General features: G+C 39.2%; 1 protein-coding gene across 1 annotated transcript in view; it reads left to right on the top strand.

Moving 5' to 3' along the window:
• Positions 1-25,501, top strand: part of ERCC5 (ERCC excision repair 5, endonuclease) — a 153,411-nt gene that overhangs the window by 114,269 nt on the left and 13,641 nt on the right. Inside the window, exons 19-20 of the mRNA XM_045812782.2 lie at positions 6,902-8,371; positions 9,497-25,501. The exon at positions 9,497-25,501 is cut by the window's right edge and continues 13,641 nt beyond it. The gene's annotated coding sequence lies outside the window, so the exon portion shown is untranslated. The remainder of the gene's footprint in view (positions 1-6,901; positions 8,372-9,496) is intronic.

Below are 25,501 nucleotides of genomic sequence, written 5' to 3'. Positions count from 1 at the left end.
TGCTGGAGTGAAAAATGGGAGAGGTGGGGCGTGGGCACTGGGAGGGCATGGAGGATAGGGGTGGTGAAAGACGATATTGGACAGAATGTGCTTCTCACCTGCTTGCCATCAAGTAGGGAGAGGTTTGTGAGGAATCTCTTGTGTTCTCTTGCCTTTTTATCTTGGCTTTCAGTAGAATGCATGTGTTCAATGATTGTGTTGATTTGATGGTGTAGTTTATGATTATGCACTCACAGAACAAGTCTATATGGCTTGTGTTCTTTTCTCTAATACAGTGTCTTCCAGATTTCAGCATGACCTTGAATGAGAAGCAATGTGGCTGGTGGAAAACGCAAAGGTTTTGTGGCTACATAGAACCAGAGTTTAACTCTAACCCTGACAATGTTATTAATAGTGTTGATAGTCTCTTTATGTGCAAAATAGGCAAAATAGCCATGCCATCACAGATGGTTCACATGAGATGGTGCACTGGAAACTCCATGTTCAGTGACCAGAGCCAAGTAAGAGTCTAAAAACTGATTGTTCACTGGTCCAGCCATCTATCCAGCCCATCCCCGTTATGTGTACATGTGTATAAATCTGTCTATATCCCCATCCATCCATCTGTCCATCTATCATCTTTTTTTTCTTTTTTTCTTCTGCATACCTCTTCTTTTTGTCTTCTATTAGTAATCATTTCCTGTCTTTCTATCAGGCAGGCCACCTCCACTATTTCTACTCTCTCTTACCTGGGAAAAGTGAAGACTTAGAGGCAAGTCAGGTTCTTGGGCAGAAATATTCCGAACAGCTGAGCTCACAAAGCATTGTGTGATGTTGTATTAATATTATATGAGCATTATGTCCAGCTTCATGGGCCTCTACCTTCTTCTCTCCTAGAAGATGATTGGCACTTCCCAGAGCTCATCTTATTCCTTCCAAGTGTTCTTAGGGATCTTTTGGCTGAATAAAATGGGCATCCATCTGGATTAGATGTTGGCAGGCATGTTTCCCTCCTAGCCTGCTCCCCATTCCCTAGGTACTTCTGTAATAGTGTTGGGTCCTCCCATAAGTAGCAGCAAGGAAGGTGAAGCTTTTGCTGGTGTTTAGGTTCTGAACACAACCCAGATAATATCAGACTTCCATTTCTCCCTTTACTACTCTGAGGGTGTGAGGAGGAATGAGGGGAATGCATACCTGTGTTTGTATCCTCACAGGGAAGGCTCTTGAGCCCCTGTGTCTTCAGGTAATCAGTATCAGGATCTTGACACTGAGAGAAAAAGATTTTGATACTGAAAGTGATCCTTCAGTATGAACTGGAATTATTCCCTGCTGAGCCAAACTGCTCATTTATCTTGTACGTGACAAAATCTGCTCCAGCATATGGTTTCACCTTTGATAGGAAAAAAAAAGTCATTTTAATTGCTAGTTAAGACTGCTGGGTTACTTTAATTTGCAGGCTCTTTATTAATTGTGATCTATTTCATTTAAACCAGCGATAAATGAGATTTGGTGATAGCCTCCCAATTATTAAATTTCACAGGCTCTGTTAGAAGACTTGGGGTCACCCTTTGAGACTCTGAGCCATTTCCATTTAAGATCTAAGCGTACTTGAACTGTAGGCAGAGCCCTGATACATAGTAGGTTCTTGAACACTGGAAAAGGAAGATGTGTGTATGCTTGTCTCCCATTTCCTTTAAGACTCTTGTTCCCATAGGTTGTAGGTAAGGCATCATTTCTTATCATTAAATCTCTCAAATCGACACGTATGTGGCAGCAATTGCTTAAAATATCTGCTTCAGGTATTGAAAACTGTACATTTGCTTATAGTGAGTTAATCCAGCCAGTTTCCTTCCTTTGGTTTTACTTAGATGAAGGCAAGCAGGAGCAGTAGCTACTTCAAATAGTATGCCAATTGTGAGAGGGAGCCTGAGTGACAGCTTTTAGCCTGTGGGATGGAAGTTCTATTAAACTATCTTAGAAAAGATACAGCGTATTTTGATGAAAAGAATGTAATACTAGAATCCTTGAGACCTGCAATCTTGCCCCAATTCTACTGTTCACTGAAATTGTGACCTTGAGCAAGTCACTTCTGTCTCTAGATCTCAGTTACTTCACTTGCCGAATGTGAAGCTGGAGATGAAAATCTTGTTCAGGTTCTAAGCTCTGTCACTGCTATTCATATCCCGCTCAGGTATCAGAACCTGGATTCTCATTTGGTTTTATTTCTAACTTGTTTAACTCAGGCCAGGTGGTCTAGGTCTTCATTTCTCTGCATGTCACTCTGGTTCTGGGAGGGACATCCTGGATTTTAGCCTGCAAGTAGTTGTTGAACATTTTTAGAGAAATGATGAGAATCTTAAAGGTGGTGTATCTATATGTCACCCAGGTCACCAAAAGAGACAGAAGGCACCCCACCTCCTTGGGATAACTTGGAGATGTTAGCCGAACATGGGACATTGTGCTGACATGTTTTGACATGTATGTGCCCTTGGGGTCCTGGAGGTACCTCAGCATATCACCTCAAACAAGGACATGGGACTGTCATAGTGTTTAGTTTCTCAGCCTGGTCCCCCCTTGCTGTCAGTTGTCACTTCTTATGCTGTTGGTTACCAGGAGAAAGCAGATAGTTAAACCTGAAATCAATGACCCTAAATTTGTACATCACACTAAGCCTGCAATTCTCCTTTGAGGGTGACTTCATTTCTTGAGAGTAAAGTGCATGGACTTATTGACAACAATCTCCTTTGTAACTGACTTATTTGGTTGATAGAAGTGACTTGAAGGTCTAGAGTTGCCAGACGTCAAAGTAGAAGTTCGGGAGGTGGGGTTCTTATATATGACTGCATGCAAATATACGATCAGTAATATATCATGTTCAGTATCGAAAAGTACCATATTTAAAAAATCTTTAAAATTCTATAGAGCACTTAGCACAGTGTCCTCATATGCAGTGGACAGCTAATAAATTTTGTGAAAATGCAATCTGCATTTGATCATGTGGATTATAGATCCCAACTCACATATATCTGATGGTCATTTAAGTTTCTAAGGTATTACGTAGGGAAATATATATGTCCTGAGACTCTTCCAGCCTCCCTGTGTTGTGTGTACAAATGGGAGCACTTTAATGTGAACATGGACCCAAACTTCACTTGTCCCAAGATACTCACACAGGACTTTGAATACTTCAGAAATTCCCCAGATGTGCTTGTAAGTGTGTCTATTGCTGCCAGATGCTAACACAACCCCTCCACTTTAACAAGGCAGCCTTTGGGCTTTGCTATATTTGCAGATCAGAGTCCAGTGATGATGGGAGCTACATTGCATTTTATTGTGAAGTAGGGAATGACAGCTGTCCTCTAGCTTCTCTCTCCCCCACTTTTATCATCATCATCATCATCATCATCATCATCATCATTATTATCATCATCATCATTTCTGGGAGCAGGAAGAGAGGTACTTTCCTAAACAGTGTGGTTTTAGTGAAACAGCTTTTTTCCATTCCCTTCCTTCCCCCCAACAGTGCCTTCTTTCTGCAGGCCTCAGTCCAACTGAGAACACTCTGATGCTGAGGCTTTCCTTCAGGTCATGCTCATTCTGCCTGCCTCCTCTTCTCTTTGGTGAGGTCTCTAAGAGGTAGCACCTTAGTGGCTCTTCCAAAGAAGCTCATGATAGGCTTACCATAGCAGTTCACTGAACATGCCCAGACACATGTGTCTATTCCCTTAGGTTCCTGCTGGGACCCAAAATATATGGAGTATCAAGCAAGCTGGATATTATACCCTTCACGCAAAAGCCATCTAGTAGGTGACCTAACCACGATATGAGTAGGCTTTGTTGATGCAGGCTTTGAAGGACAGTTTGTGTAGTATGTAAACCTTTATTTAACCTTTGCTGTATCATGTCATGGTGCCTACCTCTTGGTGAGTTCATGCTTTTAAAACTCCTTTATCAATAGATGGGGAGAAACAGGCAGAGAAAGTAGCTTAAATAACATTTTAACAAGGTTTATAGTGAGTGAAGAGGGTAAAATGATTACATGATATGAAATGTTTGAAATCAGTGGCAGATCTCAATTAGCAATTGATCCCTGGCTTCCTCTGAGTGCAGGGCTAACAACAGATGCGATATATATGCGCTTATGTGTCCACATACACACCAGTTGCCAAGTAGAGCGTGTTCTTTTCATTCCACCTGGAATATGGTGGAAAGATCAAAGACCAACTCCTGTTGTTTTTTCATTCCTCAATAGCTGCTGAGAAACTGTCTCTGTTATGTTTGCATTTTGTAGAATAGAGATAAAATTTCAGAAGAAAAGCCAAAATGATAGTAAAAAAGGTCTATGTGAATGTGTGTGTGTGTGTGTGTGTGTGTTCTGTTTTCCATGGCTGTCATCTGCTTTGCAAAGATGTTCTTAAAAGGTACTCACAAATCCAAAGCATTATCCACGATACACTTAGGCACTTAGCCTTGAGCCCTCCTCAGAATGACCTTCTCAAATCCAATAAACGGTAGCTCTATGACTATTTTATTACATGCCGTGATGCTCACAGTCATAAGTGGTTACCCTGAACTTTGGCCCCTTTTTGGTTTTCGAAGTAATGATTCAATGAACTTGAAGTGACATCTATAGAGGAAGGCTGCTCTAACCTGCTCTTGAATGATTTACCTTTGCACAGTGTCCTAATAGGAGTAAAAACTTATTCCACAAAATGGATATATTTCTGTTTTAACTAGTAGAGAAGAAAGGGGAGGGTAGAAGAATGAAATTCAGAGGAATCATATTTCAAATAAACATGTTTTTGTTCTCATGAAAGCATTAGTTTTTTTTGTGATGGTAAGATGGCTCCCTAATGACACCACTCTGAAAACATGTGATTTTTATGGAGCTTTATCAATCAATCAATCAATCAGCCAACCAACTAATCAGTTAAGCAATCAGTAAGTGTGTTTGAGTACCTATTATATACCTAAGATTGTTTGATTTTATTGATGAATGAATAAATTTATTTATCTGACAAATATTTATTGACAGCCTTCTTTGTTTTGCTAAGATATAAGCTAGGTATTGCCAACAAAACAGGGCACAAACGTCACCCTCAAGAAGCTCCTAGTTTATTGAAACCATGCATGCATGGCTTAAATACTATAAGTATAGCAATAGAAATATTCTTAGGGTATTGTGAAATTCATTCATTCACTCATTCACTCATTCATCTTCTGCAGTATTCCAGCCATTGTTCTAGGGGCTGGAAAAAAATGATAAGACAAAACTAGCAACTACCCTCATGGAACTTATATTTTCATGTGGGAGAAAGGCATGAAAGGAAGGAAGGAAGGGAAGAAGGAAGGAAGGAAGGAGGATATGCATTAAATAAATAAATGCATTTAAAGAATGAATGAATGAATGAATGAATGAATATCACAAAATTGTGTTAAGTGCTATGAAGGAAAGCATGAGGATTTATGATAATTTATAGAAAAGACCCCTACAGGTCCTTAGAAGTACTCGTACAATGAAGAAAATAACTTTTCTTTGAGCAATCATGTATCCATATGCCAGGTAATGTGTTCAGCTATGAACAGGAGCACAAAATCTCAAGGAAGACTAAGGCCCATTGAAGTCTGCACACAACTGGAATGTATAGTGGGAAGGGTGCTAGCAATCATTTGATCTGGTCTGCAGTGTTGGCCTAATGACATCATTTGATTTAACATTTAACATCTCTGGGTTTCAGTTTCCTCACTCATAGACTGAAAGAGTTGGATCGGGTCATCTGTAAAGCCCTATCTAACTATATATTTCAACATTTCCAGTAGGATAAATAATTCCCCACTTCTCTGCAAAAGGGCCAATTTCTACATAGAGACAAAATATGCACATGTGCTTGGTAAAGCTTAGCACACTCTACAGTGTAGTTGCTGAAGGAATAAGGCTAGATGGATTCATATGCATGTACTCAGACATTTAACAGGATTTGGAAGCCTGCATAGTTCACCAAAGGTACACCCGCTTCAAAGACCATGTCCTTTACATGGTTCATAGGTCTACCCACTTTTTAAAGGTTTGATAATGGAACCACCTGTGTTTCTCTCACATTTATGCATTTACCCAAATTGGAAAAGATAACCATGAATGCCCCAGAGCGGGAGTAGAAAGAACAGAAGTTATGAACGAAGATTCAAAGTGTGGTGAGTTGAGCATTGGAGCAGGAATTCAAATACTTAGTTTCCAGTCTAGGTTTTACCACTCTCCAGCCTTCACTCAATGGGCAGGGTACTAAATCTTTCACCAGTACCATCTGCATGTAGGTGAGGTAGAAGTTGCCCTGAATCAGCGGTGTTCCAACTGCATATTTAGCATCAGGTACTCTTTCCAGTCAAGTCACACATGAAACCCCAGCATGCCCAACAGAAGAAGTCAAGTCACACTGGCTGAGGGAGGCATTGAAGACCTGTTGCCCCCCTAATTGGGCCTTTTACTCTCATTCCTAAAGCAGCTGTGAGGCAGGAAGCCAGGGCTTCTGGAAATTCAGTTTGGAAGCCACTAGCCTAAAGGATGTCTGTGTTGCATTGATGACAATCTGGCAGTTTCGTGCCTGGTCCTCTGAAATCCTCACTGTTGCCAACTCCCACACTAACTTTTCCTATGTTTCTACTAACTTACTAAATAACAGAGCATGGGTGTGTAGAAGGGTATTTCTTGAATGGTTTCTGAGCTCTGGTGGCTTTTGTGTGTTGACTACAGTTCTCCACCTCACTCCTTCCGTGTTCTGGCCACTTCTCTAAGTGAAAGCTGGCTGGCATTTAAGGCAATCTGGAGGGGTAATTATGGTCCACGCCAGTGATTTAATCCTGCATTAGGTAAAGACGCTGTACAGACTGTGGAACACTTGACTTATGCAAATATGACCTTACACAGATTGTTCTAGGAGGCCCATAATGACATCTTCGAGATGGAAATTTTCATTCTGCCGTGTGCAGCTGATGGCTGCAAAGCCAGGGTGCTGGGCAGGCAGCAGCCACCACGAGGTGAGGGCCTTTTGACTGTACTTGCCTGTTGTTCTGTTTTCCCCATGGATTTTTGCTAAGGCTGCATATGTCCCTTCAGTATCATTTGTATTATTACCCTTTTTATGACATTCTAACTGTGATTGAATGGAAACCAAGCAATAGCAAGGGGTCCATTAGAAGGAAAAAAAGTGAAAGTTTAAAGAGGCTGAAAACTGCCAAAGCCTTTATTCCATTGTGTGGGGATTTCCTTTGGCTGCCTCAACAATGAAAATTATTTTGCATGAAAGCACATGCATAAAAGCGCATATAAAATTTTCTACATGTGGTATAATGCTTAAAAGACTAGGTCCCGGAGCTAGACAGAGGGGACTCTGAATTTTGTCTCTTCTTAGTTTTGTGACCTTTGTCAAATGGCTTAGTGTCTCCCAGCCTCAGTTTCTCATCTGTAAAATGGGTGTGATGACACCAGCACTTTATCAGATTGTCTCAGAGATTAAACAAGATAATATGTGTAAAGTGCTTCCCTTCCTATCTGGTACTTACAAAGTCCTACAATTCACTATTAAATTCCATTTTTCATCCACATTATTGATAACATTCCATTTCATAGAGAGCTCCTGCTTTGGTGTTACTATGGAGTTTTGTGGTTTTTTTGAATACTTACAAAAGCAGAATCTAAATGGAAAAGTTAGTAATAATGCAGATGAAGGCTGAAATTTAAAAAGGTGTGGGATACATTCGAATGACAAAACAAAGAATTATAAACTGATGTAAAGGAAATCTGCAAACTTTTTAATGTGATGCTGTGGTCAGCCATTGGTAGTTCAATAAATTTAAAATTTGTACCAATATTAAAAAATGTAAAAATGAGAGGCTGGGAAGGCCAGCATCATGATAAAAGCAACAGAAATTATTCCAAAATGTTGTGAATAATTATAAGGAGACAAGGGTATTGTGCATAGCAAATTTTTATTGTGAGTAAAATTGGGCTCCTTTAGAGAATGATATCAAAAAGAATGTTTTAAAGGCACGAAAAACACTGTCAGTATTAAAGACTACAAAAGCTAGTCAGGCATTTTTTTTTCTTTAAGACTTAAAGTGTTAGCTAAAGCTAATGCAAACACTTGCTTATCATTTCGAACCCGCACATGTACTTAAAGGCCTTGGCGAGGCAGCATATGGATCAGTATTTGAACCAAATGTGCATTGCAGGACGGCCTGAGAGTAGAACCAGCGTGAACAGGGGTGTGGGTGTGGGCCAATGTGATTGAACCCAGGACAGAGCTGGAGGATGACGTTTTCATCGTTTGAGTCTTTGGCACCGGAATAACCATCAGTCCTAATGGCTTACTGTTGCCTGAGGCTCTCTTTCCATTATGTGAGTTTGTATTTTTCATTTTCCTGACTTTCAGATGCTTATAGCTTCTCCCCAATTGACTGATTACATTCCTGTTGGATGCATACTTCCCTGGAGTACACCTGGACCCTTTTGAGAGAGACCTTACTTAGGTTATTAAAATCAAAGTTTTATTTATTTACGTTTTGCCAGAATAACTCACTGTTGTCTACAGGTTGGGCTGGCAGGGCCTCCCAACTTGTAAGTTGACACTGCCAGGCCAGGTGAATCGCGCTCCTCCCTGACTCTGATCACCTGGGATTTCAGTCCCTCTGCCTTGCCGAGGGCTAGAACAGAGAAGACACTCAGCGCATACTCTTTGGGTGAATGGGAAAAAAAGGACTATGATCAAACATACACGATTTCCAGTAAAATCCGTTCATGGTATGTGTTGAGTGGAAAGTGAAATGTGTGGCAGCAATGGCAACCATGTTTATTTGTTGATGGCTCACTGCGTGTGCAGCATGGCACTAAGCTTTCTATTCATGTAATTCCCACGGCGACCACAGTAGGTAGGTATGATGATTTTCATTTTATAGATGCGTATCAGTATTTTAAAATTTGGAGGACAGCCAGAAAGATAACATTACTTTTGCAGTCAAGTTCACACATTGGAGGTTCCAGAATGGGTTTGGTAACTGTCATTGTGCTTCCTTTCTTACCCCTGGGTCTGATGGACGTAGGATAGATTGCCATAGCCACTACCTGAGCGAGCTTTTTTCTCAGAACTTAGGTGTATTTGGCCACTAATTCCTGGCCTTACCACTCGGGATGACATGCTTATTTTAGATATTTCTATATTTGAAATTACAAACTGATAACTGTTTTTCAAAATGAATTTAGTTTATCCAGACACATTTCTCATGCTTAGCATGTTTCCTTGTTCAGTTTCAACCATCCAACACTGAACTCGGATGAATCCACTGTTCTCTTGCTGTAAGAATTTTGTCTCTTGTTCCTTAAGCAATGCCCCCGAGCGCCTCCTGACCCTTACATGGCCAACATGTGTCCTGGCATCCTGGAATGATGCTTAGGGGCAGGGAGGGAAGCCTATTCTAGAATAGTTTCAGTGGGAATATCTCTTTCTCTCTTATCTTCTCTCTCTAGGTTATGTATCTGGGAGCACCAATGCCATTAGTAACGAAAAAATCAATTGCACTGAAAACAGTTGTGGTCAGACTAACTCTAAGGAACAATCCTTCAAGAAATGCCACTGCATGTCAAAACACAGAGTCTACTAACAGGGCAGTCATTGACTCCTAAATATTTGAATCTACCTTATATCTTCCGGCCGTACGTAAATAGAAAGTCCTTTCCTCCTAATTTCAAATCAGAAATTGTTATTTAAAGTTAGTTAAAAAAAGTAAGCTCTAGCTCATTTGCTGTCATTAATTTCATGCAGATTTTTAGTGCTTTATGAAAATTGCTCTGAACAATGGGCCTGTGAAGGAAATTCAGGAACAGATGTTCTGGGTAAGTTCAAAGACATTAGGTTTCTAGAAAACATGTTTCAAACAGTTGGCTCAGGCATAGGCACACCTTTTAATTGCACTGAACTTATGAGAGGTCAACATTTCAGGGTTTATCTGAATTGTGTGTTAACCTTGAGCACTGTCATCACGCTAAGGGCAATCCCTGACCTTGAAAGAAGAGAGTTAATCATGAAAAGCAATTCAGCAATTGGCCGTGTCACTAAATAACTGAGAGGAGGCGGAGAAAGAGACAGGGAGAGAGACAGACAGAGACATAGACAGAGAGACAGAGACAGAGAAATAGTATGGCTTAAAAACATGAAGCTGATGGTTCTGTGTAAATAATCCCTGTGCTTTGTTTCTTTTGAAGGTGGGATGTGTGTGCGCTGAGCCATCCATATTTTCCTTTTAGCTTTCCATGGGCTTATTTAGGAACTCTGTCTGTGGCTCTATCTTTGTGTGGGATAAACTGGCTTGTGTGGGGATGCAGGTTGCCAATGTGCCTCCTGCCCACTAGACAGCAAATGGGTATAGAATTGACTTAGCTATATTTCGCTGGGCTGGGGCTCCAGGGATGTGTGTGTTAGTTCCATTGCACCTGGGGATCTCAACTGTATGTAGCAACTCATGACATGACATCTGTTTTTTTTTTTAATCCTTAAAAAACCCCAAACTTACTTTCTTAGTTCCTCTAGGATGAGGAAATTATCTATAACGTAGAAAGAGAATTCTTTGAGGCACAAAGCGATGTTTTGCATCCTCCTCCCAGTACTGAGAAGTACTCCTTGTTGTTAAAACTCTGTGTTCTGCAAATGGACCTTAATGACATATAAAGGCTTAGGTCTCTGGAAAGTACGTCTCCCAGTATGTGCTGGGGTGGGAGGGCAGGCGGTAGAGGCACAGGCCACCTGTACCCCAGGCCAGGTGTGGTTCCACCTCCCCACATGCCACCCAGTCTCTGTTCCTCCATCCGCTGCAAGTGCCCGCGAGAGCGCGCTCTGTCCCCACCTCACCTCTGACATGGCATTTGTGAAGAGGGACTTGTAAGAATTCCTGCCAAGTAAGCTACAGAATGTAAAGTGGTGTATGAATATGTAATAGCAGCCATTATCAGTTGATGCCCCTGTCTTTGGAAAGAATCATTTCATTCATTGTGGAGAGAATGAGGGGCAATTTGAAATGGCCTGAGGTAAGTGGCATTTCATATATTGCCAATCAAATTAACCTTGAACCTTTTTTCTGCTACTTAGAATTCTTGTTCTTTTTCTTCTTTCTCCATCACTGAAAATTAAGATGATGTGTATAAAGCCACTTTTCGCTCTACAATATTGCACTCTCTCCTCCTTTCCCTCCCTGGGGAGGAGAGAGATGAACAGTTCTGTGTGTCAATCAAACTGATGGAGACCTAGAGTGGGGAAAATGGGGCTGTCACTGAGGCTGGGAGAGCCTATGCTATGTCTTGTCCTCTGATTCTCTAAGTATCGGATCCGCAGACACCACTGATCTGAGCTGGGACATGTGATCCTAGATCACAGCTGCCTGAGCGAGCACAGAATTCTACAGAAGCATGGATCTGGGGCTGTTCATCTTATTCTCACACACGGTTTGCATCTGTGATGGAGAGGGTTCTCTTTGGAACTCTTGGCTGATTTTCTCTGTCTGAGCAGAAAGCAGCCATTGAGTGAATGAATGTATGCAATAGTAGGCTATTCAATGCCTGCATTTGTATGAGCATTTAGTAATTGTGTACATTTTCAATAAAATCATGGGTACCCATTCCCATTCCCCATGCTATGGACCCTTTCTTAGTCTGGTCTCTTCAGATACAACAGGCATATCAGAAGTCTACCTTTTTAGATGGAACAAATCTTAGCCCTAAATAGCCATTCTGCTGGTTTGAGTTAGTTTTATCCCAATCCTACTGTCCACTTTCCAACCCCTAGACCATTATTGATGTCATTCCCACCCAACAGCCTGTGCCTATTCCTCAATATCTCTGCCATTTTCTAATCTCATTATACAACCTCCCAAAACCCAGTTTCAGCGCTATCCATGATCCAATACCAATTCTTCTCTTATCCACCCCCCCATGGAAACGATTTCTTCCTTCTTTTGAACTTTGTCTCTACTTCATAGTGGTTATTAGACCATGTTCTGTACTATAGCTCAGTAGTTTCTGTTTTCCCTATTCTAAATTTTAAGACCTATGCAGGCAAGATCCATCTTTGGTTATTGGTGTGTTTTGCACACTGTGGGAGAAGAATTTAAGAAGGCTCACAGGAGTTTATAGAAAAAGAAAAGAAATTAAAAATAGATAAGAAAAATGAGGCCAAGAATTTTCTTTGTAACTGGATAGTATCTAGTGCCTTTCAAATGGAGGGGTGGGGACATTGTGAGCTGCTGAGATGGAGGTATTCTCCGAGCTTCTGCAGCCTAGTGCTGTGGAGCTACCGGCTGACAGCCAGAGTCTTCTCAAGCACACGAGGGTGTGGACAATGTATTCTGTCACTGTTTATCTATATTCAATCCAACTTATAGCTATTTCTGAGCAAATTGATGTAATGAACATTAAATAATTTACTTTTACTTGTAGGATCTGCCTCTACTGAGGTAGAATGAAGTGGGATGAGTAAAACAAAATGAGCCAGTGAATCTTGATCTTGGTGTTGGCTAAAGTGACACACTGATTGTCAGACAAGAGCCAATTCTTGTTTGAGGAATAGTTTGGATGACTCCATAAAGGCAGCTCCAAAAAAGATATGTGTGTGTGTGTGTGTGTGTGTGTGTGTGTGTGTGTGTGTGTGTGTGTGTCTGTCTGTCTGTCTGCCTGTCTTAGCTGGATTAGAATGTCCAGGTTGAAGGCTTCTTAGAAATAGTATATTTGCTGGTTATTCTCACCAACTCTGAGGAACATTAGAACAAGGGAGGTAGATGAGATGGTTTTAAGATTACACATGTATTTATTATGTCATTATTCTTTCCCTCTAAATTTTAACCCACTATAAATTAGGATGATCAAATAATTTATTTTCTTTTTTTTTTTTAAGATTTTATTTGTTTATGTGACAGAGAGACAGCCAGCGAGAGAGGGAACACAGCAGGGGAGTGGGAGAGGAAGAAGCAGGCTCCCAGCAGAGGAGCCCGATATGGGGCTCGATCCCATAATGCCGGGATCACACCCTGAGCCGAAGGCAGACGCTTAACGACTGCGCGACCCAGGCGCCCCAAATAATTTATTTTCTAAACATAATTTCTGAGGGTGAAAGGTGACACTGTTATTATTCGGGACAGCAGGTATGATCCTAGGCAAGTGAAGATATGCAGTCCCCTTCTGATAGTGACAGATCTGTGTGTGCAGCAATCAACAGATCAATGGGATGCTGAAGTTTTTCTTATCCTGAAAATATTTTAGGTTTGTCATTTCCAAAAAGCCTGATTTAAAAAAAAACACGGTCTCAGAAACCCATCTGGTCAATATCTGTTATTCTATGTATTAGGTACCTACAGTTGCTCTCCTATGGTGTTTTCCACACACCCAAAGGAAAGTTGTATTACCACACTGAGTTTCTTTGTACTTCCTCTGCGACTTTTCTCTTGCTCTTGACTTCCATCTGAATAATCTTTGTGTGATTGTTTCTCTGCTGTTCTAGCTCTTCACATTTCCATTTCAGGAAGTCGTATTATGAGCATTAATCTATTAATCTATGGCTATGCTGTTACTGATGTTCTTTGGCCAGTTAAAATCCAAAGGGCTTGAGGTGAGATTGATTAAAATAACCAAGATGCTGGATGTGGGAGAGCCTATTTTCGCTACCCATAAGGAAAATTAATAACAACAGCACATTAGAGTCCATTAGTTTGGTTTGGATAGAATATGCTACTTTAAGAGTGGCAATTTGAATGGCAGGTATATCTACTGAAAAAAGAAAAAGCAAAGTTTTACCTTAAAGATTTGTCCACACTGACAAAGAGAAATATAGAGTTATTTATCTGGAAAATCTAGGCTGAAAACTTTTACTACCAAGGTCTAAAATTATACTGTCTTGAATCACCCATATGGATGGCTAACATTGATTAAATTCTCTGAATTATTGCCTAAATCTTTATTTCATTTATCTAGTGTAGAAAATAATGCAGAGGTGCTCTATAGTCTGATGCTTGGCAGTGGAAATAATGCCCTACTCAAAAGGTTTCCAGTCTCTTAAAATTCTCCTCCCACTTCAAGAGCAGAGGGTAGGAATAGCAGTAATCAAAAACCTTAAGATGAAGTTTGGAAACTAAGAAAATGACACTTTTTTTTAAACCTTATTAGACTTTTGAACTGAAAAAAAAATGTTATTTTTACATTTGAAAGCAAGCTGGGAACAACTGAAACTCAGGAACTCACTTTTTTTTGTTGTTGTCACTGTTGCTTAGGAAAGGGGAGGCAGCTGAATCGATGTCTTACATGTCAGGAAGGCATAATAGTCCACACGTACACAGCATATTCCTTGTTTTACAGTATATAATAATCTGTAAATGGATACTGATTTACTATAAAAACAATTATCCCTGTACAAAATGTCTCAAGAGGTTTATTGTTGCCTCAGATCAAGGATCAAATCTAGTTGCATAAGAGATAGGTACGGTTTGCCTACTTGGGCTATTACTGCCCGAATATGAGCTTCCCTGACGGCTGAACATTGGTTGATAATAGACACTTTAGAAATATGTCAAAAGAAGCAGAGAGATGGCTCTGACAGTGTGTCGTCTTACCAGTGGCAAAGACAAGGGCTGGCAGGAAGAATCCTTCCCTTTATATATACTTAGGTCTGGAGAGCGCCAACAAAGCATAATGATTTTTGTGCTTTCATTTTTAAAAGCCAAATGCTTTGAACATTTTATGCTCAGTTCATAATCAGTTTTCACATTTTCCATTACTCAGAGGAAGGGGGAAGCCTGGATTTTAGATACAAACAATCAAAAATGGTTATTCACTTTTCATATGTTGCTGTTGATTCTTAGTTAATATTGTACAAAGCAAATTGGATGCCACAGTGAGGAGCCTGCAAGTGGTCTAGGGGATGAAGTCAGCTCACAAACAATGTGAAAGAGGAAAGTTTCTGTCTTCAGTTGGAAGAAAAATTGGTGAGCACTTTGTTATTTGGTCAGGAATATGGTTGCCTCTTGATTTCCATGCTTCTAAGTTCCTACCTGGCTTTGGACAAGGACTAACATCAAAATGGTGATATTTTAATTCCATTTTCCTCATCTGCTTGGTAAATTTGAATATGCTAATTTCTCTCTGAGCAGTTTTCTCCTTTTGTCAAAGTTATGAAAGAATTAAGTATTTCTTATATTGTGTCTTGCCTCTTCAGTTGTACATAACTCCTTACTAAAATCACAACAATGAACACTAATAGACAGGTTTTCAAGTAAAGAAAGAAGCTTTAGATTAGAATCTAGCTGCTCATTCTCTCAACAATTATTTTCCATGGCTTTTTTTTTTATGTTCCTAACTTCTATTATAAGGAAGGAGGAAAAATTTGGAGCCAGTTCCTTCAGAAAGCTTAACCTTTAATAAGGGAAAAAATTGTGCAGGTTATACGTATCACTGTAATAGAGATACAAAATTCTACAAGACAGGTACAGATCCGACCTTACATGATTCTAGGTACATTTCTAGGCAGGTGGGCCAGGAGTCATTATCATCATTTCTGCTTCATTCTGTTTGTTAGAAGTGAGCCACTAAGTCTATTCTAAACACAAGAGGAGAGAAATTGAGTCCCATCTCTCAAAGGGAGGAGTAACAAAGAAATTTGTGGACATATCTCTAAAACCTTCACAAAGGGATTGAGGAAGATGAGGAGAGAGCATCCAACTTGAGGGAGGGGAAGATCATGGCAAAGGTCAAAATTTGGAGATCTGTGCAGAGAACATGAGCTTTAAACTAAAATTATTTGGGAAACAAGACAGGAAATGCAGAGGGAAGGAATTTAGATACCATAGGGTGGGTTGGGAATCATGGAAGGCTTTTGAGCAGGGTAAGAAGCATAATTACAGCTATGTTTTGGGGAGACTAGTCTAATAGCAGCAAGAATAAAGGTTTGGGCGTGCAGTGAGTGGGAAAGGGGACCAATTAGGAGGCCATTCTGGTTATTCAGGGGAATGGACCTAGAAGGGGATAGTTGGAAGATGCTTCTAAAGCAAATGCTGCTCTCCTTCTTCTTTTAGACCCTGCATAGTACAAATAACTATAAAGTTTAATACTTTTTATGTGTCTGATCCAACTGTTAATGGAATCTGCCTGTGTTTTAGATGCTGCTCCTTATGGAGCTTTTACTGGGTTAGTGAATTGAGCTGTAAGCTGGATGCACAGCAGCAATTCTTTCTGTGCTGATTGAGTGCAGTTTGTCCCTAGGATGGCAATTGCACCTAAGGCCCACAGGGCACATTCCTAATTGAGTCTGTCTCTTAACTGTGGGAAGAGCCTGACATTATTGCTAGACTAAAACCATCCTAAAGTGGAATTCTCCATGGCAAAATTGCTACCCTTGTCTCCTTTGGTTACCAACATCTCTATTACCAAAAATTATATTATTCTTCCATAAGCACTTAAAGTGCTTGGAGATGTCCATTCCTATCACATAGGCAACCCAGGGCACTAAAGAGGCAAGTACACAATTAGAGTTCCAAGACTGATGCTTTGACTTATGCCATTGTTCTTTAGGGAATCCAGTAATTCCAGACTTTAGGCAACTTTTCTCTCTCTCTCTCCCCCCCCTCCCAGATTTATATGAATTTATGAGTCTCCAAGAGTTTAGCATTTAGTAGTTTTCCTAACTGTGGGTTGAGTACTAGTTCATTTTCTCACCAACTTGACTATAAACTCACATAATGTATGGACCCATATTTTGGGCATTCTTCTAAGTGGAAGTGGAGAATTTGTGTCTATACATGGTGGGTGTTCACTAAATTCTCAACTGAGGAATACCCTTAGATGAGACTGGTTCCGTTTTCTTTATCTTTCCAACACATACATCCTCCACATAAATACCTTTTTCTCTCCCTTTGTATGAATCCGAAATGCACTTTAAAGCAAGGATTGTAATTTATAGCATCTGCCCACCCTCTTTATCTTGGCTGCCATTTGACTCTATGTAATAACTAGGTGAAAACTTAAAGTAACCTTTAATGTCCTCAGTGTTCACTTACATATGGATTAATCTAAATGGTGATAATGTACTGCTCTGCAAATATCTGTGACTCTGAATATTTGGTTGTTTTTCTACATTGTTAATGTTACCTCCAAGGTAATGCAATGTAATGTATTGTCGATTAAGTAGAGCTTCAAATATCATCTTAGGTGATTCGTAAGGTGTGTCTCAAGGTTTAGCAATGAAACAAAACCCTTTTTTTCATACTGCTTTTTGTTACTGCTTATCACTGGTGGATTATTCTGAAGGCCTCAGAACATCTTCCAACTCCTGGAATATCAGTGGATACCAATTGGAGATGAGGGGGTTATGACGTAGGCAGACCTTTCTGCCTATGTCATTATACAGGTAAGTTGTACAATTTGCAGAAAACCGTGAAGAACAGTCCTATCCTGAGGAGGTCAGAGAGCTGCCTAGCACAGCCCTTTCACTTCACACACGAAAGGAGCTGAGTTGCGGAGATCTGGAGTGGTTTCTCAAGGGTGCCAAGTCCTAGCAGATCATCCATGACTTAACCCAACTTTTCTGGGTCATGTGTTCTATCTAATAAGAAGAAATAAAAGAACCTCTCACTTGTCAAAAAATCCCTCCAACTCACTTCTCGCTAAAGCCAACAATCCAACACCAACTGAAACCAAGATGAGAAATCTTCACTTGCTAACTTCTTTTCTTTTTCTTCTGGAGAGTCTCTTTTATCTTTCAAGCCATTATTTTCCGTAGAAGTGGTAGAATAAGCAGACAGCTGCCCTCTTCTACCTTTATGTCCTTTTCTTACATTTCATGCTTAAAGTAATGGATATCAATTACCACTTATTAGGTAATCTTAGAAGAAACTCTCTACAATAATATAGAGTGGAGTAATGAATGTAAGCACTAAATTAGTATTAGAAACATGGAAATTTCTTTCAGGTATATAAACATGTAAAATATATTTTCAAAATGTAAGTATTTTGGAGTGTGTTGATACTATAACAATGATGGTTTTTAAAAAAATAATTCTAGAGGTGTATAAAAACTTTCATAAAAAATTTGGACTTTCAGGGTGTTCTCTGAGGAAGAGGAGGAGGAGAATGAGGAAGGGGAAAAAGAAGGAGGGGAAAAAGGAGGAGGAGGAAGAGAGGAAAAGGAAGAAGGAGGAAAAGAAGAGAGTGCTTGAATGATTGTAAAAGTGGCAGGCAAGCATTTTTAATAAATTGAACCATAAGTGGATGGTCATATTACTAGTGTTATTAGGGTCAATTATAAATAATATAATTTATGAGCTCTAATTGTACCTTAAGCTAATATTATTTTATTATGGATTATGTGGAGATCACAGTGGTAGAAAGTTGAAATGAGGATATCTGAGAAGTTGGGCAGCAAGTTGGACATTGCACACAGAGGATTGGGGATGGCTATACTGGTTAGTGGTTGAGAGTGGAATTTCTGAATGGAAACTGGTACGTTTGACCATTATTGTTTGAGGAGGGGCAGCAATCAGGTGCTATAGGTGTGGAGATCCTTGCAGGCTAGAGGAATATGTTTTAGAGAGTACTAGTGGTGGGCAACAAGACAGTCCCCAGTGTTATGGAGGAGTCACATGGACTTAAAGCAGGAAAAATAGAATACTGGTGAATTCATGGCTCTAATCATTTCATAAGGGGTGACAAGTCCTGCTAATCACTAATTATCTCTCTAATGCCTAAAACAGAACTTAGCATATAGTAGGTATTCAATAAGTATTTAAAGAATAAATAGAACATTTGTTGTAACATCATGGAAGGCCAAAGAGTCTGATAATATTATGGAGGAGGGAGATCAAAATTTTCAAATAGGAACAATATATAAAGTCAAAAGAGTATCTTAATTTGAAGGTTGCAAAGATGATGCGTTTAACCATATTTCCCTAAGAGCTGATGGTATTTTAGGGCAACAGCATTGGAGACGATAGAAAATATTTGGGAGTATGAGAAGTAAAGCACTCTCAAGCAGTTGTGTTTCCTTCTAGCGTCAGCTCTGGAACCCATTTAGGTACATTTTTATGCTTCAGCAGAGTCTTAGAGCCAAAGACCTTGAGGTCCTTTTAAGATTCATTTCCTAGGAAGTGGTAACCTCTAGCACAGTGATCACGTTCCAAGAAATGCTTAATATTTAACATGCTGCTGATTTCCTTAATCATCTTTCAATATCAGAATCCTGTGCTTTATCAGATAAGCCTTTTTGCATATGGCAGGTGATATTATTTAATCCAATCACAAAGCATCCATCTCTGGTGATGTTGTCTCCAGTGCTGATTCATTCCACCAAATTCAAATGTCTCATCCCTTGCTCAGGAAGGAAGCTGGAAAAAGATTACAAGGTGAATATTGATTTGATATCTCGTCCTGAAGTTCTGAGATTCAGACTCTGATAGAGTGGCTGTGGATTGTGTTCTATGGTTGGTTATGTAACACTGTGGTGTGACCATTTGCAGATGTTTTCAGCCTCCTTAAAAGAGCTCATGAAATGTTCCAATTAGAAAATTATTCTAAGTAATGTGCAAAACAGGCATCACTACTCTATCCCTGATTCTTATCCTATTACTGAATCTGTCCCCTGGGCTGGGGCTCGAGGATGGGGTCAGTGGTGGAATGGAGCTCAAGTCTTGTTATTTACATCATTGAGTAAAAAAAGAGAAATAGTGCTTTTAACATTTTGTCATGTTCATTTTTATACAACTGCACAAATATGGAAGCATTGAAATGCGTGTGTCAAGTTGTCCGTATCAGAGCATTCTGCTTTGTTTCTAGATAAAAAGAGATAGAGAGATTTAAAAAGATCCTCTTAACTTTCTTTAGGGCATGAAAGTCTCTAGGACTAGTCCCTACTTTTGCTCTATTTTATGGAGACTCTATAGTTTATTCTGATCCAGAATTCATATTCTTGCTAGTGCTGACTTGAATACCAGGATGGCACATATCACTTAGTCGTTCGGTCTTGAGCTGGGTTGGTTCCCCTGGTATGCAGTCTAGAATACTCCCTCAACATTATGTTCTCTATTGCAGAAGGTTTTGAACTGCTGACTTAGCCATATGAGGAAGGAGTCAGGCATGTAAGCAGCAAACTATATCCTCTTGTGTTTTGCTAGGGTTGGTCTATAATATAAGTATAAATAATGGCAGTCTATGACATGGCTACATGATTGGTAATGCTTCTACCAGTATTATCTCATTAGATGTAGATGGAGTGGCTATTGTGAGGGCATTGAGCTCTCTCCACTGGAAGCATCTCTACTTGGTAAATTACACCGATTGACAAGTTCTTATTTGTAAATGAAACATAAAATATATCTGAGACATACTAATGATAATCATAACAATTAGAGTGGTTTCTTATCATTATACATAAGTGATAGGGGACTTCGCAGGGTCCTAATTAATGTATTCCATCACTTCAAGTCTTCAAGGGCTGGGTTACTCTCACCCTCATCCTGCCAGCCAGCAGCTATATGGCAAAGCTCTCTGGAGGAGATTCTGTCGGATCAGGATCCTAGTTCTTTTCTTAGCACCAGCCAAACAGAGATGATTAATTTATACTCTACGTCACTAAATATGTGATAGGAATATTCAAGTTGAGTTTGGAAAGTCAAATGAGGCACTGTGGCAGCTGGCATGAAGAAAACAGTTTTATTATCTTTTTTCTTTCTTTTTTACTTTTTGGTGATCATTTCATTTTCTATTTTCCCCAGCTTTATGGAGGTATAATTGACAAATAAAAATGTATATGTTTAAGGTGTACATGTGATGATTTGATAAATGTGCACATTGTGAAATGGTCACCACAATCAAGCTAATTACCACTTGCATCACCTCACAGAGTTACTTTATGTATGTATGTATGTATTTATTTATTTATTTATTTTTGTGGTAAGAACACGTAAGATCTACTCTCAGCAAATTTCTGGTATACAATACAGTATTAACTACTGTCACAATGCTGGACATTAGATCTTCAGAACTTACTCATGCTGCATAACTGAAACTTTGTACTCTTTGACCCATATCACCCCATTTCCCTCTCCCCTCAGGCTTTGGCCAGCAATGTTCCATCTCTGATATTATGAGTTTGACTTTTTGGATTCCACATATAAGTGAAATCATGCACTATTAGTCTTTCTGTGTCTGGCTTATTTCACTTAGCATAATGTTCTCCAGCTTCATCCATGTTAACTCAAATGGCAGGATTTCCTTATTTTTAATACTGGATTAAAAATTTAGTGTCCTTTATCCATTCATCTGTTGACAAACACTTAGTTTTTTTCCATATCTTGGCAATTGTGAATAGTACTGCAATGAATGTGGGAGTGAATATATCTCTGCTGATTTCATTTCTTTTGAACATATACCCGTGATTGGATTGCTGGATCACATGGTAGTTCTATTTCTAATTTTTTGAGGAATCTCTATACTGTTTTCCATAATGACTGCCCCACCAACAGTACATAACACTTTTCTTTGTGTCCTTGCCAATGCTTATCTTTTGTCTTTTAGATAATAGTCATTTAACAGGTGTAAGTTGATATCTCGGGGTGATTTTGACTTGTATTTTTCTGATGATTAGTGATGTTGGGCACCTTTTATATATCTGTTGGTCATTTGTATGTCTGCTTTAGAGAACTGCCTATTCAGATCTTTTGCCTATTTTTTAATAGAATTTTTTTCTACTGAGTTTTTTGAGTTCCTTTTATATTTTGGTATTAATCCTTTATCAGATGTATGGTTTGCAAATATTTTCTCCCATTCTGTAAGGGTAGGTTGTCTCTTGACTCTGTTGGTTCCTTTGCTGTGCAGAAGCTTTTTAGTTTGAGGAAATCTCACTTGTCTATGTTTGCTTTTGTTGCCTGTGCTTTTGGGATCATATCCAAAAAAATCATTGCCCAGACCAATGCCAGGAAGCTTTTTCTCTATGTTTTTTTTTCCAGTAGTTTTACAGTCTTTAGTCCTACATTTAAGTCTTTAATACACTTTTAGTTAATTTTTGTATATGGTATAAGATAAGGGACCAGTTTCATTCTTCTGCATGTGGATATCCAGTTCCATTATTGAAGAGACTGCCCTTTCCCCATTGTGGGTTTTGTTGCCCTTGTTGAAGATCATAGATGGTAAATGTGTACATTGTGTATGTGTATGGTATGAGTTAAGGGCTTAAATTTTTTATGTGTCACATGGTTGCTCCAGTACTATTTGTTGAAAAGACTATTCTTTCCCCCAATGAATTGGGTTGGAATCTTTGTCAAGAATCAATTGACCATAAATGTAAGGGTTTATTTCTGGATTCTCACTTCTGTTGCATTAAACTTGCATATCTTTGCTCTGGATATATTTTCATGTTAACCTTTAGTCAGAACTGGGTTATTACCAGTTAGTAACTGTTTCCAAGATTTATGACACTTTCTATCTTGAAAAGGCACTAATATCTTTTTGTATTTTTGTTTTCTTCTTTTAATAGCAAAAAAAAAAAAAAGGCCCTTTAGAATTCTCCTCCCTCAAGCATGTACTGTAACATTTTCTCATTTCCTGTTAAACACATGCATATGTATATTTTGAAGGGAGAAAGACATAGATATTGTGATTTGGGTTCAGTAGAATGATCAGGGATTGATCTAGCTGTTTGGAGACTGCCCTGACCAGTTAACAGCTGATATCCTGTTGGGACATCTTAACTGATTGAGGATGGAGATTAAAACCTCTGAGGTATTGTTAGATTTTCTTTTAAAATTGTAGGGGAGTGGAAGGACGGGTTAGCCTCGTGATGGGTATTAAGGAGGGCATGTATTACAAGGAGCACTGGGTGTTACACGCGAACAATGAATCATGGAACACTACATCAAAAACTAATGAAGTGCTGTATGGTGACTAACATAATATAATAAAAAAAATTGCTCATACATTTTTTTTCATTATGCTTACATTTTTGCTCAAGTTTTGAAAAGTTGCCTTAAGACAAATTCCCAGAATTTGAAATACCAGATCTAAGGAGGATAAATATTTCATTATGTCAATGTGAAAATAAACATTTATTTTTCTGGCTCAAATGAGCCAGCACATGCAGAATGTATTATAAAAAGTAAAGAGATAGCTATGGATATTGAAAATATAATGCAATTGACATTGTATATATTAATTACATTATACACAAATTGTAATATATGACCATAATATAATAAGATTGATATAATAAACATTTTAGTCTTTTGGTACTTATTTTCACATGCTCTCTAGATCAAGGTACATCTTATATGTGGAATGGATTTTAGCTGATAACAGTGAGGCTTGCAATGATTTCACCCATGTTTTGTAATTGTCCTCATTAAACGGCATGGATTTTCAGTGAATATTTGCTAAAAGGACACTGTGTTTGGGTACATCCTGGAAGGGTGGGAATATAGCTGTGAGTACGACCAGGATCCTGAACTCATAGAATTAACACCCTAGCAGGAAAGAAAATGACAATAACAGATACGTGTGTTATAGTGATAAGGACTACGAGGATATCCAAAGCAGGGAGGGTAAGGCAGAGAGAGTAACAGAGTAGAGGTTGCAGGTGGGTATTTCAGAGGGGGTTGCCAGGAAAGGACTTTTAAAGAGGATACTTGGATGAAGTGAGGGTGTGAGCTGGGTGTGAATAGCTGGGAGTGGAATATTATAGTTAGAGTACAGTATTTCAGTAACTGGATATGAGGTTATAGAGATGGGTAGTGGATGGGTCATGTATGTTGTTGTTGGCCATGGTCAAGAGTTTGGTTTTTCTTTTGAGAGTTGCAGAAAGCCACAGAGGATTTGGTGGGCTCAAGAGTGACATAATATTATTTGAGCTTTTAAAAGTTCCTCTGGGCACTGGATCGTTTTGTCTGAAGGTGGACGAAAGTGGAGGCAGGGAGTCTGGCTAGGAGACTCTTTCATGGTCCCGGTAGGAGGAGTTGGTATCTTGGGCTAGGATGGTAGAAACATAAAAATATTTGGCTTTTGGTTAGATCTTGAGAGTAGAGCCGACAGGATTTGCTGAGGGGTTGGATGTGGAGCTCGAGGGATAAGATAGCAGGTTTTTGGCATGAGCACCTGTGTGGGTGATGGCACCATTTCCTGAGATCTGAAAGATGGAGGAGAAGCATATTTAGAGGCAGAAATGAAGAGGTAAGGAACACTGTTTTGAAAGTGCAAAAAAAAAAAATCAAGTTTAATGATGTGCTCAGGAAGAGCTCATGTTCTGTTGAGTTTTTGAAGACTCACTCAGTGGTGAGATTCCATTCTCAATAAATTGTTTATCTGAAATGCAGTTAATCCTATTTAAAACGTTAATATACATTTTATCCTGTCAGATTACAGACTCATTTGTTTACCGGACATTTTAGTTTAATAGTATGCTGGCTGCTTGTTTAAAAAACTACAAGTCTGGTTTTCTTGGGTCAGTGCTTTTCATGAGGAATATATATGGATTTAAGATATGTTGATTCTATTTTAATCTCCCTTTATCCTTTTCAGTCCCTTGGAAAACAATAATCTGGAATCAATGATGGATATATGTGGTGTTTATTGACTTTTCCTCAGGCTTTGATTTTGTAGGTTTTGGACTAAACAGCCTGAACTGCATGAATATAAATCCGTAGTTGTATTCAAACAGGCTAAGGAATCCTGCCAGATGGAAATGTAAAAAAAGAAAAAAAATTTTATGTGTGTTAAAAACAAATGCTTTCTGGTGTCTTTTCAATTAGTTTCTTAAAGAGCATATACTCCTTTTGAGTGGCTTGGATAACTTCCCTTCTCCTGGAGAAGACAGAAAGCCTTGCATAACATTAGGCTTTTATTATCTTGAACTGAGAGTGTCCTGGGAAGATACATAATATACATAATGACCCTAAAGCTAATTATCACTAGAAAGAAGGGCCACAGATCCATATTCTAAAACCAAAGTTACTATTTTGAGTACTCGCTTTCCAACATTTAATTGGCCCACAAAAAATAATCCGACAAGAATTTCATACACTACAGTGTTCACTCTATAGCTGTTAAGGAGAATGCTTCTTATTGCTCTAAGTAAGGTGTGGACTGGGTGCATTGTTGACATTTTTCTTTGAACACGGTGAATTACATTTATACTCACTCTGAAAGTTTTCTAGCCTGAAATGTCATGAGCAGGAGAAGGGAGTAGAACTTTGGGTTCTGGGATGCTCATTTATTTTTATGATTCATAATAATCCTTTTAGGAGACTCTCGGTCCTGCCTGCAGTTATGCCTCAGCTCATCTCCTCAGAGAGCAGCAATGGTTTTCTCGTCAAACATGGATCCTTGTTAGGCTCCACGGTTTTCTGAAGGAATGTCAGCTTTACCCCCAGCATGATTGGGAAGGCATATGGGTTTGTACCTAAGGAACAACACAGACTGACTCACTTGGTATTTTTTAGAAACTCAATTGGGGGGATTTTGAAG

Source organism: Ursus americanus, chromosome 10, assembly GCF_024610735.1.
Source record: "Ursus americanus isolate L20-20 chromosome 10, mUrsAme1.1.p, whole genome shotgun sequence".
Taxonomy (NCBI): Eukaryota; Metazoa; Chordata; class Mammalia; order Carnivora; family Ursidae; genus Ursus; species Ursus americanus.
This window is presented reverse-complemented; position numbering and strand designations above follow the sequence as displayed.